This window comes from Natator depressus, chromosome 10 (genome assembly GCF_965152275.1).
Source record: "Natator depressus isolate rNatDep1 chromosome 10, rNatDep2.hap1, whole genome shotgun sequence".
In the NCBI taxonomy this organism is placed as follows: domain Eukaryota; kingdom Metazoa; phylum Chordata; order Testudines; family Cheloniidae; genus Natator; species Natator depressus.
Window position 1 is genome coordinate 32019832 of NC_134243.1, and position 13123 is coordinate 32032954.

Consider the following 13123-nt stretch of genomic DNA (forward strand, 5'->3'; position numbering starts at 1 on the left):
TGTAGGGTGGTAGGCAGCAGTACTAACACCAGCTCTGAAGTACTGCAAGGGCTGTCTAGGGGGGAAGCTATTTCAAACGGAGATACGGTGTGAAGTTAAAGCCCAATATCTACTGCGGAGGGCAAGCGCCCAGAGCAGGAGGTGGTGTGCGACAGCCGTTCCAGACCATTCCCTGGCTACACAAATCCTTATGAACACAGCTTGGCGAAGAATGGATTTTCCAGTTCTGTGGCAATTTCGAGAAGTTGACAAATAATTGTTTCGGGTCAGACTGAGTCAGAAACATTTTCACTGTGTGCCGAACAAAAGGGTGCATTTGCTTTTGACCGTGTTCGAAGGGCTTTGACGTTTCTGAAAATAAAAGGAAAGGAAATTTGGAAACAAAAAATTGTTTGAAACAAACAAACAAAAAAAAATCCCCAACTTTTGTTTGTTTCCTAAATGAAGAATTTGGTGAACCAGACCAGGAGGAGAGCCCTGGGGAACTCAAAAGCTTCTCTCTCTCACCACCAGAGGTTGGTCCAACAAAAGGTATTACCTCCCACACCTTGTCTCACAAATTGGGGAAGCATTTCTGTGTCACCCACTCTGCATTTTTTGCTCCCAAAAAGTTTCAGCTGAAAAACAGGGTTCGGCTCTAGTTACAAACATGAAGCCAGACACGTGCCCAGCCCCAGCTCAGAGCCGACTCCTGTGACCATACCACAGAGTCAGCAGAGCGCTGCAGCTTGCTACCTCGCACGGTCAGAAACGTGGGAGACTGGGGAGGCCCAGGGGTCACTGCTCCAGGGAAGGGCCTGCAGTTTGTGGAGAGCATCCGGAGCCGGGTGCATGCACAGAGGCAGGCTGAACGAAGGCACAAAGAGACAGTGGGAGGAGCAGGGGCATGAGGGACCAGGAGGAGTGCAGATGGGGTTGGAGGGAGATCAAGCAGGGCTGTGATGGGAAGGGGGAAGCAGTGTGGACTGGACACCATCTGAGTCAGGAAGGCAGCCAAGGGGTTAGGTAGAGGTGAGGTGGCCAGCTGGCTGCAGGGGAGCGGGCACACGCTCTGCCCAGGGGTTCTTGGGTTGTGTTCACGACGCCTGACCCTCTCTCTCTTTGGAAAGGGCAAGCCAGGCAGTCCAGGTTGTTCCCCAGCACGTTGGCTGTTGGCCTGGGTACAGTCCCCATCCCCCTACACCTACTGGCCTCTGCGAGAGGCCCCATGTCTTTATCTCTGGGCTCTCTGCCTTGCCTCCTCTGATAAGGAACTGCCATGGGCATCACTCCACTCCTGAGTGTCAGTGCCAGGGCCAGCCTCACCCTGCAGGTCAGCCCGGGGGTGGGTGATTCCTGCCACATGCCCTGCTGGGGTTAACCGGGGAGCACAGAGCACAGCAGAGGGGGTAGGGGCTCCTGGAAGGAATGCCTGGGACCACCCACCAAGGGGCAGCGATTAGGAAGAACAACAAACAAAGTCATTTGTCTTCTTCTGAGCAAACCTCTTATCTGCCAGGAACACCCCCCCTATCTCCCCACTCCTCAGCAAGTCAATAGCTCCTGCCAGACTAGGTAAATCATCCCTCTGTGCAGGGGAGGGCAGTTGAGATCCAGCAGCCCTGCTCCTCGGTCAACATGGCTACACCCTTCACTGCGGGGAAGAGCGTGCTTTGGCCCACCCACCACAGAGCCACACACAAACCTGCAGGCCGGGCTGCCGGCAACCAGCGAGAGAGCTCGCCTGGTGTTGGCTCCAGCCTGTGGTGATGGAGTGACCTGGGTGTAACCAGGGGAATGTGTAATGAGCAGGGATATGACCTTAGTAGAAACCCCTCCCGCATTGCCTGCCATGGGTCACAGTGGGGCCAGGACGCAAGGGTAGGACCCCAGTCCCCTACCCCCTGCAGCTCCCAGCCTCCCTGGCTTCCCAGAGAGTGGCTTCCCTGCTGAAAGGGGTGTGTTTACACTGACCAAGCGCCCTCACTCACACTGCACGTGCAGACGAGGGGCAGGTAGGTCTTACTGTCACATGGCTAGTCATGGTGCACATTAGTGTCCCCTCCTGGAGTCACCTGGACTAGCTACAACCCGGTAAACACACCTTAGGGTTGTCAGGCATTTGTTTTTTGACCAGAACGCCCGGTCGAAAAGGAACCCTAGAGGTTCCAGTCAGCAATGCTGACCGGGCGGCTGTGCAGCAGGGCTAAGGCAGGCTCCCTGCCTGCCCTGGCTCTGTGCGGCTCCCAGAAGTGGCCAGCTTGTCCCTGTGGCCCCTATGCACAGGAGTGACCAGGGTGCTGCCCCACCCTAAGTGGCTCCACAGCTCCCATTGGCCAGGAACCACAACCAATGGGAGCTGCCAGGGCAAAGGCAGCATGCAGAGCCGCCTGGTCCCTGAGCCTAGGAGCCAGACATGCCAGCTGCTTCCAGGAGCTGCCCAAGGTAAGTGCCGCCTGGAGCCAGCACCCTGAACCTCCTCCCACACCACAACCCCAGCCCTGAGCCTCCTCCTGCACCCAAACTTCCGACTGGAGCCAGCACTCCTCCCACTCCCCAACCCCCTGCCCCAGCCCTAGCCCTGAGCCCACTCCCGCACCAAAACTTCCTCCTGGATCCCGCACCCCACACTCCCTCCCGCACCCCAGCCCCCTCCTGCACGCCAAATCCCTCATCCCTGTCCCACCCCGAAGCCCGCATCCCCAGCCAGAGCCTTCACCCCCTCCTGCACCCCGATCCCCTGCCCCAGCCTGGAGCCTCCTCCTGCACCCTGAGCCCCACATTTCTGGCCCCACCTGGGAGCCCGCATCCCCAGGTGGAGCCCTCACCCCCTCCTATACCCCAGCCCCTTGCCCCAGCCCATTGCGCATGGGGCAATGCACAGAGCCGCCTGGCTGTGCCTCCATGTACGAGCCAGAGGGGGGGACGTACTGTTGCTTCTGGGAGCTGCTTGAGGTAAGCGCCACCTGAAGCCTGCACCTCTCACTCCCCACCGCCCCAACCCCCTGCCCCAGCCCTGATCCTCCTCCTGCCCTCCAAACCCCTCAGTCCCAGCCCGGAGCACCCTCCTGCATCCCAAACCCCTCATGCCCAGCCCCACCCCAGAGCGCACACGCCCAGCTGGAGCCCTCACCCCTTCCCGCACCCCAATCTCGTGAGTATTCATGGCCCACCATACACTTTCCATACCCAGCTGTGGCCCTTGAGCCAAAAAGTTTGCCCAGCCCTGGTCTAGACAAACCCTCAGACACCGCAGAGGATGGATGAATGCATGAGCGCACACAGGCAGGTTTCCACTGACAGTTTTGCTTGGTTGGCGAATATCAGGCTCTGGCAGGTCTCCAGCCAAGTGTTTTTCATCTTCATTAGCCGCTTGTGGAACTGAATGCCCCATCAGGTGCATTTTATAATGCAGGACACATGAAATCTCCAGCCAGCATTAAGGGCACCTGCTGATTCCCTTACTCATGGTGAGTACTCAGCCTCCAGCGAGTGCCATGGATTTGATGGGAATAGTGCCAGAAGACAGGTATTAGTGAGTGAGTAATGATCAGCACATGCTGCAGCCCTAGCTTTCTTTGCGGCCATAATTGAGATCTGAGTGTCAGGACCACGCTGTCTCAGCCTAGGCTGGTGTTGGGCCCGAGTGGTTCTGGAGGGGGTGGCGTCCCAGCAGCACGGGCAGAGTAGGGGCAGTGCTATCCTGTGAATGGCGCTCAGTACAAAGAGAAATATACACTACCAAATTAAATGTAAAAAATGTAATAAGAAAAGCCAAAAAGGAGTTTGAAGAACAGCTAGCCAAAAACTCAAAAGGTAATAACAAAATGTTTTTTAAGTACATCAGAAGCAGGAAGCCTGCTAAACAACCAGTGGGGCCCCTGGACGATCGAGACACAAAAGGAGCATTTAAAGACGACAAAGTCATTGCGAAGAAACTAAATGAATTCTTTGCTTCAGTCTTCACGGCTGAGGATGTTAGGGAGATTCCCAAACCTGAGCCGTCTTTTGTAGGTGACAAATCTGAGGAATGGTCACAGATTGAAGTGACACTAGAGGAGCTTTTGGAATTAATTGAGAAACTTAACAGTAACCAGATGGCATTCACCCAAGAGTTCTGAAAGAACTTGGATGTGAAATTGCAGAACTATTAACTATGGTTTGTAACCTGTCCTTTAAATCAGCTACTGTACTCAGTGACTGGAAGATAGCTAATGTAACGTCAATATTTAAGAAGGGCTTTAAAGGTGATCCAGGCAATTACAGACTGGTAAGTCTAATGTCAGTACCTGGCAAATTAGTTGAAACAATAGTAAAGAATAAAATTGTCAGACACATAAAAGAACATAAATTGTTGGGCAAAAGTCAACATGGTTTCTGTAAAGGGAGATCATGTCTTACTAATCTATTAGAGTTCTTTGAGGGGGTCAGAAAACATGTGGACAAGGGGGATCCAGTGGACATAGTGTACTTAGATTTCCAGAAAGCCTTTGACAAGGTCCCTCACCAAAGGCTCTTATGTAAATTAAGTTGTCATGGGAGAAGATGGAAGATCCTTTCATGGATTGAGAACTGGTTAAAAGACAGGGAACAAAGGATAGGAATAAATGGTAAATTTTCAGAATGGAGAGAGGTAACTAGTGGTGTTCCCCAAGGGTCAGTCCTAGGAACAATCCTATTCAACCTATTCAGAAATGATCTGGAGAAAGGGATAAACAGTGAGGTGGCAAAGCTTGCAGATGATACTAAACTGCTCAAGATAGTTAAGACCAAAGCAGACCGTGAAGAACTTCAAAAAGATCTCACAAAACTAAGGAATTGGGCAACAAAATGGCAAATGAAATGTAATGTGGATAAACGTAAAGTAATGCACATTGGAAAAAATAACCCCAACTATACATACAATATGATGGGGGCTAGTTTAGCTACAACTAATCAGGAGAAAGATCTTGGAGTCATCGTGGATAGTTCTCTGAAGACGTCCACACAGTGTGCAGCAACAGTCAAAAAAGCAAACGGGATGTTAGGAATCATTAAAAAAGGGATAGAGAATAAGACGGAGAACATCTTATTGCCCTTCTATAAATCCATGGTACGCCCACATCTTGAATACTGCATACAGATGTGGTCCCATCATCTCAAAAAAGATATACTGGCATTACAAAAGGTTCAGAAAAGGGCAACTAAAATGATTAGGGATTTGGAAGGGGTCCCATATGAGGAGAGATTAAAGAGGCTAGGACTTTTCAGCTTGGAAAAGAGGAGACTAAGGGGGGATATGATAGAGATCTATAAAATCATGAGTGGTATGGAGAAAGTGAATAAGGAAAAGTTATTTACTTGTTCCCATAATATAAAAACTAGGGTCCACCAAATGAAATTAATGGGTAGCAGGTTTAAAACAAATAAAAGGAAATAATTCTTCACTCAGCGCACAGTCAACCTGTGGAACTCCTTGCCTGAGGAGGTTGTGAAGGCTAGGACTATAACAGGGTTTAAAAGAGAACTGGATAAATTCATGGAGGTTAAGTCCATTAATAGCTGTTAGCCAGGATGGGTAAGGAATGGTGTCCCTAGCCTCTGTTTGTCAGAGGGTGGAGATGGATGGCAGGAGAGAGATCACTTGATCATTACCTGTTAGGTTCATTCCCTCTGGGGCACCTGGCATTGGCCACTGTCGATAGACAGGATACTGGGCTGGATGGACCTTTGGTCTGACCCAGTATGGCCATTCTTAAGTTCTTATGTTTAAATCTGCCCAGAACACCAGCCCCTAAGCTTCCAGTTCTGCTATAGGGCTGCCCCACACTTGCCATGGGGAGAGGAAGCAGGACAGCAGCAGCTCGTGCTGAGTCACGGCTTCTTGTATTTAGTGCTAATTTCAATGCAGCCTCCTCTGCACTCCCTGACCTTTAGGGTATGCCCTGGACTTGTGCCACCCGCTCCCAGTCCAGCCCTTGAGCTGGGCGGTCAGTCTGTCATTAGCAACCGGCCCCCAGATTTTGTGGCGCACAGCACAAGGGGAACTCCAGGGATACTCAGCAGCGGAGCTATCTTGGCAAATAAGAGCTGTGCGTTCGGGGGTTGTTTATGGATGCTAAAAGCTTGTACTAACACCTCCTGCTCCGTGCCGTCCGCCAGGGATCGCAGTGGGAGCAAAGGGCCAGCATCTCTATTTGCAGACCTGGAGAGGCTGTGTTTCAGAAATATTCAGCAACTCCCTGCATTAACATTCCTCCTGCAGCGCTGGCACCAGAGCGAGAACACCCGCTAACAAGGGAGGGGAACTGGGGCGGGCAGGGGGCCCGCCCTCCCTGCGTCTCTGCAGGACTCCCACAATGCTTCCCTGGCTGTGCTGGGAGTCATGGCCCAGGAAACCTCCTGAGACACACTGATCTGTGTAGCACTCGCCCCTGGTAGCTCAGCGTCACAAGCCAAAGTCAGCAGGAAAGCGAGTTGTGACAAGCTTGCAACCCGCACAGCTACGGGGTCATGTAACCCCTTTGGGGATTGGGCCAGGTCACTGGGGAGCTCCAGCACAGCACCACCAGCTGGCGCCTCCTGCAAGTCAGGCCTTTGATGTGCACGTGGGGGGTGCAAAGCCAGGGCTATCCCATCCCTGCTTCACAGCCTCCGCAGGAGTAGGTGTGCCCGGAGCACCACCCTGGCTGGCAAGATGGCCTCTGGCAACTGCGGCAGCCTTAAGGCTGCTTTGGCTCTTAGCAGAACTTAAACTGCTCCCTAGCTGGCCCCAGGATCAGGGAGCTGCAAAGGTGGCTTAGAGCCACTTGGAGCTCACCCAGCTGCAGGCTGAGCCCAAAGCCACAGCGTTTCCTTTTCCACATGCAGACCCCTTGCACAAGGATACAGACTCAGCTGCTGCTCCCCACCCCCCGGGATGCTGCACCCAGCAAGCTCCTGGCTGCTCCCTGCCCCCAATGGGCCTGGTGACTCTGCCTCTGCGGTACTGTGCCTGGGGCATCCTCACAGTGCCTGGCAGGCGAGATGCTGCCCTTGGAGCCTGTGGGTGCTGGGCAGGCCGTGCGGTCCCTGGAGGAAGGGGGATGCAAAGTGGTGGCATAGCCAGCGCTGAGGGCGAGGATGACAATCTTTGCAGCAGCAGCAGGGTGAGAGAGAAGACAACAGCAATCGCTGGGCCACAAGCCGATGCGAGCCTGGGCGGGAGTTTAGCAGTGCGAAGGGATAGGAGGGGCCTCTCAGAGATGTTCTGCAGAAAGAATGGGCAAGATGTGGCTATATCCTGGTTGTGAGCAGCTAGGGAGAGGTCCAAGGTGAAGATGAGCCCCAGGTCACAGGCCTCCGTGCCGGGCAGGCTGGTGGTATTGTTCACAGTGATCAAGAAAGAGGATGCAGGGAGGAGTGGGAGGGACGAGCTAAAAGGTCTCTTTCAGTTGTGGTGAACTTGAGCTGATGGCTAGACAGCCTGAGGCGATGGCAGAGACAGGTCTGGAGCAGAGAGGCCGATCTGTGAGTCGTCAGACGGGGGCTGGATTTGTGTTGCTGGATGAGGTGACCCAGAGATGAGCTGTAGCGAGGGAAGGCGCCCAAGGAGAGAGTCCTGCGGAACCCTCCCAGCAAGCTGAAAAGGGGCTGAGAAGAAACCTCCGCAGGACACGCTGAAGGAGCCATCAGGGAGGTCCAGGGGGAACCAGGAGAGGGCAGAGTCAGGGAAGCCAAGAGGACAAGATTTCAGGACGAGCCTGAGCGATGGTGTCCCAGGCGTACTGGCTCTGAGCGTTGGCTATAAAGAAGGAAGATTCTTTGGCAAGAGGAGTGGGAAGGCTGGGAAGGCAGGTGGAGGGGGCGTAGGATGGAATTGAAGGAGAGGAACCCCAGACAGCAATTGCAGATAGTGCACTAAGATGGGAGAAACTAGAGCATGTTTGTATGGTGAGGGGAAAGAGCAGTTAGGAGAGGAGTGAGGGAGATCTGGAGGTGGGATGGGATCACAGGGACCAGCAGCAGGGTTAGTGGGGACAGACAGACACTTCTGCACTGGGGAGAGGGGGAAGGAGGCGAGTGTGGGAGGGGATGGGGGAAGAGAGGGTGAGCCAAGGGGAGGGGGAAGGTCTTGGTATACTTTGTCAGGTCTCTTGAAAGAAATCAGCAAGGTCCTGTGTGGTGAGAGCAGCAGAGGCCGGAGAAGGGGAGGGTTTGAGGAGCAACAAGAAGGCAGCTGGGATCACGGGTGTGGGCTGCAGTTCGGCTGGGGAAGTGGAGCTGGTTCACAGGGAAGATGTCAGAGCTACTTTGCAGCACCAGGGCAGGAGCAGAGCAAGGGGAGGTTGGGGGAGTGAGTCAGGGCTGGACCTTACCATGGGAGAGGGGCAAAAGAGAGAGAGCCATGGAGAGAATGGAAGGGTGGGAGGGGAGGGCTGAGAGCAGATGAGAAGTCACCAGCTCCAACGGACTGGAGGTCACAGAAAGGCCAAGTGCCAGGGCACAATGGAGGGGGCTGCTGGGCCATGGTGAAGGAGACCAGGAGATGGTCAGAGAGGGGGAACTCAGAAAGAGAGAGATCAGAGAGAACGGCGCTTAGTGCAGACCTAGTCCAGTGACCAGCCCTGGTGGTGACGTGACCCAGGGCTGCAGGTCAAGTGAAGAGGTGACGATGCAGAAAGAAACGGTTATGTACTGTATATTCCACTTAGGGGCGGGGGTGTGTGTGTGTGTGTGCGCATGCGCGCCCAGCTTGCTGGAGAATTTGCCTAGCAGTACCTCTAGGGGGCAGTGCTCGCACCTCATGATGGTAGCTCCTCCCTTGGCTACATGGGGCTGTGCCTCCCACCCCCAGTTCTTTCTCACCGAACACCCAGAGATGAAACTCCAGTGCAAAGGGGATGGAAGGTGGGTCGCGGAACGCACGTGTGCATCACGTCTCAAAGAACCACAGTTACAGTACGTAACTATTTCTTCTTCGAGTAGATGCAGCAAGTGTCCAAAACTGAGACGTCACCAAGGAATGCTTCTGACGTCACTTGCGCTCTTGTCGAATGAGTTCCACCCACTGAGGGGGCATAGCGGAAGCTATTTCACATGCATTCTTGATACAGGATGTTATCCATCTAGAGCTCATCTGTGAAGGACTCGTGTGACCCTTCATACGCCCTGCATATGACACAAGCAGGTGAGGAGAAGCATGAAACTGGTTAGTCCTGTCCTGACAGAAGGCTAGACATGGCATGTATGGAGATGCTGCTCCTCTGGAGATGAATGCGGCTCAGGAAAGAACACAGATAAATATACAGCCTACTTCAAATGAAACAGAGGCCACTTTTGACAAAAGTTTTGGATGTGGTTGTTAAGTCATCTTGTCTTTGGAGAATTATGTATAAGGAGATTCTGCCATCACAGCCTGCAACTCTCACAGTCTCCTTGCAGATGTGAGTGCTACCAGGGAAGCGGAAAGGGACAAGATGCTAGGGATGAGAACGGAGGTCCCATCAGCACCGCTAGGACCGTGTTATGGTCCCACGGGGGATGTAGATGAAGAAGCCCTTTTAAGAATCTTGGTACCATGGGATTGGAGAAGACTGATCTTCCCTGAATGGGTAGATGAAATGCCAGTATCGCTGCCAGGTGCATTTTCTGTGAACAAAGCGCACCTCCTGATGGCTGAAGGTGAAGCAAGTCCTCCAGGATGTCCTGGATGGAAGCCAGCAGCAGCTGAATTTCATGGGCCAATGGCTATGTGGCAAACCATTCCTGTTTTTCTGAATAGGCCATGCTGGTAGAGGGCTTTTTACCGTTGAGCAGAACCTGCTGAATAGCCACTGCATACCGCTCTTCCTCCTCAGCCAGCCATGCAGCAGCCACACCCGTGATTCTGGGTGAGTAGATTGAGATGGAGAGGAAGCAGGATGGGAGCCTGAACTGGCAATGCAAAAAGGTCGGGGAACCAGCACTGCCTCGGCCACACCAGGGCAATGAGAATGAGGTTGGGAGTAACCTGCCCTAGCGGGCTCTATCGTTCACCATGGTTGCTACCAAGGAATTTGTGGCTGAATGGGAAAAAAACCCCTCAAATCCATGTGTGGGAATGAGGTAGCACTTCTGCACGCGCTTAGCTGCAGGCGGTACTGAAGCTGATGTGCTCCAGCGGGCATTCGCATGCTCAAGGAGTGCATCATTAGGAGGGAGGGTGACTGGCCCAGGGGCAGATGGTTGAAGGACGTCCACTAACTTGTGAGTATTCTCCTGCAGGAACTCCACTTGGATACTAGGGAAGCAACCCCATGCCACCACAGGTCCTGGTACGTCTTGAAATCCTCTGGTACTGATGGGGAGAAAGAGCCTGGCACCATGGAATTGTCTGGGGACGAGGATGAGACAGTTATCTGTGCTGGAGCTGGGGTGACAGGCCGAGGTGGGACAGCGCTGGAGGCTCCTCGGGAGAAAGGTTCACCGGTACCTGGACCTGTGATGGATCAATGACCACCACAGACCTGGCCAGCTCTCTCAGTTTTCAGTGGGAGTTCCATGACAGCGGAGTGGCCCACAGTTTCCATGAAGGCCACTGGTATGGAAAGGGCATTGGTGGCCAGTAGGCCCTGGGCCAGGGGCCCCCATTCTGACCGTGAGATGAGTGCCAGTCCTGGTACCCACTGTGACATTGCAGTCTATATAAAATCATCAGTTGGCAGTTCCCAAGGGGGTTTCTGTGAGCCAACCCGTCACACCCACATCACTCCATGAACGGCCCTTGCTCAGGTAATGGAGAGTGGGAGAAGACAGACCCTGATTTGGACACTGAGGAGTCCCAGGCTTCAGGGGGAAGCGGTGGGGCGAGCCCTGAGGGTTCACGCAGCTAGTCTGACTCCACCCCAGGGTGACGAGGGGCTGGTGCCGCCAGTGGAGACAGTCCCCCCTGCACTGAGTCCAGCTCCGTCATTTCTGGGGCCAGGAGTAGTAACCCTGACGTCAGCATCAGTACTGATGTGACAACCGGTGCCAAAGGGCAGAGTGGTGCCTGCTGCCATGACAATATTGGGGGCACCAGCCATGTGGGGACTGAAGAGGTTCCCGGTACCAAGGAGGGCCCCAAGTCCAGTACCCGCCTCATTTTCACCGAGTGTGGAAGGGAAACCCCAGGACGTGGCACTGACAGACCCATCGATTCAGCAGGCTGCCCAGCCCATGGGGCTATAAACAACACAGCCCTGGCAATATCCTGGGCCAAGGGAGAGGGCAGGACAGAAAGGCAGAGGAGGTCCCTTGCTGCCCGGTACGCTGCTGGTGCAGAAACAGCTGGCGCCAGTGTCGCCCTTGCAGGTACTGGAGTCAACGGTACTGGATCTCTGACCCCACTGTGCGGTGCTGGGGAGGAGGATGGCGGGACCTGCTCCATCCCGTGTGCCAGCATTCACAGCATGCCAGTCTGTGCTCCTTACCATTTCCATGGGTGAAAACCCCCCCGAGAGCTATAAGCCTCTGTTTCACTGGGTTGCATTACGTTTAACTGGCTTATGATTACTGAGGTGTGAAGTACTCCCAGTCTGTTCTTCGGGGCTGCCACTAGAGATTGCAAAGGTTGAGCTCCAGCACCAAAAAGTATCAAAGAGGGAGTGTTTTCACATATTCCTTTCAAGAGCAAAAGCACCATGTGGCTGTTATCTTTGTGTGCACTGAGGGATCGCGTCCTTGTAGAGCCGAGACGGTCATTAAATGGGACTAGTGCAATCTTCAGCAATTTCAGAACGGCATTCGAAAAGGAAACAAGGCAAGTGAGCTGTAGCTCACGAAAGCTTATGCTCAAATAAATTTGTTAGTCTCCAAGGTGCCACAAGTCCTCCTGTTCTTTCTAAGGCAATCGAAGTGGGCGTAGACTGAGGGTGGGTGAGCGATTAGTGCTGCCCCCTAGTGGCACATACACCAGCCATTACAATTTTAGGTGACAAAACACCAGCTGCGACTTCTGCACCTGAAAACATCAGAGAACAAAAGTGCCATAGCCAGGGAGTTGGAGAGCCGGGCGCCAGGCCCGATCCAGCCCCACTGCTGTACCTAGGGCCGCAGGTCAACGCACATTCTGCCGAGTTGGAGTTTTATTAAAAGTCAGTTTCTAGCCCTCGTGGTTGTGATGAACTCTTCCGTGGCCCAAGTGCAGCCAATGCAGCGCTGTCGGCCCGCCTGCACTTATGGGTCAGAGTGGGGGCCTGCCCCCTTAATGTCACTGGGGTGTTGCTAGTAAAGAGAGATTGTGAAAATGTACATGTTGGCCTTAATTATCGCATTGCAGATCCTGTTATCCTTTCCAGGCAGTGATTGAAGGCCGCAGCGTGAAGGCAGCTGGACAGGAAATGCCAAGGTAGGGAAAGCTAGGGAAGGGAGAAAAAGGTGAGGAAGGGAGAGAAGCAAAGGAGAAAGACAATAGGGGCCCACATGGGGGCAGCCAGCTTCGCAGCGTTTAGGGAGAATAAATCTATCCTCATGTTTATTATGGCAGCATCCCACAGGGCAGACTAGGCTGAGCTAGCACCACTGACGACCCCAACCAGGTCACCAGCCCCCTAACTATGCTGTGTGCAAGGCACAAAGGGCAGTGCAGAACCAGGGGGGCTGAAATTTGCCCCCTTGTAGGATGCCTCTCTAATCACCACGGAGGCAAGAGGGAAGGATGGGACATTGTTTCCCATCAGTTCCAGTTGTACAGTCTGGGTTTGTTTCTCCAGTGGTTAAATGGGCAGCATGGACAGGGCACTGTCCTTCCTGACCACCGGGGGGTGATGCTGTGCTTGGCACAAAGCAAGGACCCTGCAGGTTGGCCACAGCCCCTGGCATTGCCCCACTGGCTTCCTTGAGGGGTATCACTGGGGCGGGGGGCTTGCTCTACCCAGCACTCTCCCACTGCCAGCCAGGCCCCAACAGCTCTGCATGTCCAACTCCACAGTGCACGTGGCAGTAACAGCCCCAGCGCCCCATTGACGAGTCCTGGAGGTTGATGGGACCCGAGGGGCAGCATGATGCTCACCAGCCAGACGCTGGCCCACGTGCGCCCTTCTGGACCCTTCTCCACTGGACTCCTCCCTCTTCCTTCCCAGAGATGGACCATCACCGGCTGCCTTAGCTGGGGCAGGGGGGCCCGGGACAAACAGGCTCCCAGCAGACACGCTTTCACCTCAGC

The 13123-nt window shown here is 54.0% G+C and overlaps 1 protein-coding gene across 1 annotated transcript in view; it reads right to left on the reverse strand.

Annotated features, from left to right (window-relative positions):
* Positions 1–240: 240 nt before the first annotated feature.
* Positions 241–13123, reverse strand: part of CLCN7 (chloride voltage-gated channel 7) — a 73664-nt gene continuing 60781 nt past the window's right edge. Inside the window, exon 26 of the mRNA XM_074965646.1 lies at positions 241–351. The gene's annotated coding sequence lies outside the window, so the exon portion shown is untranslated. The remainder of the gene's footprint in view (positions 352–13123) is intronic.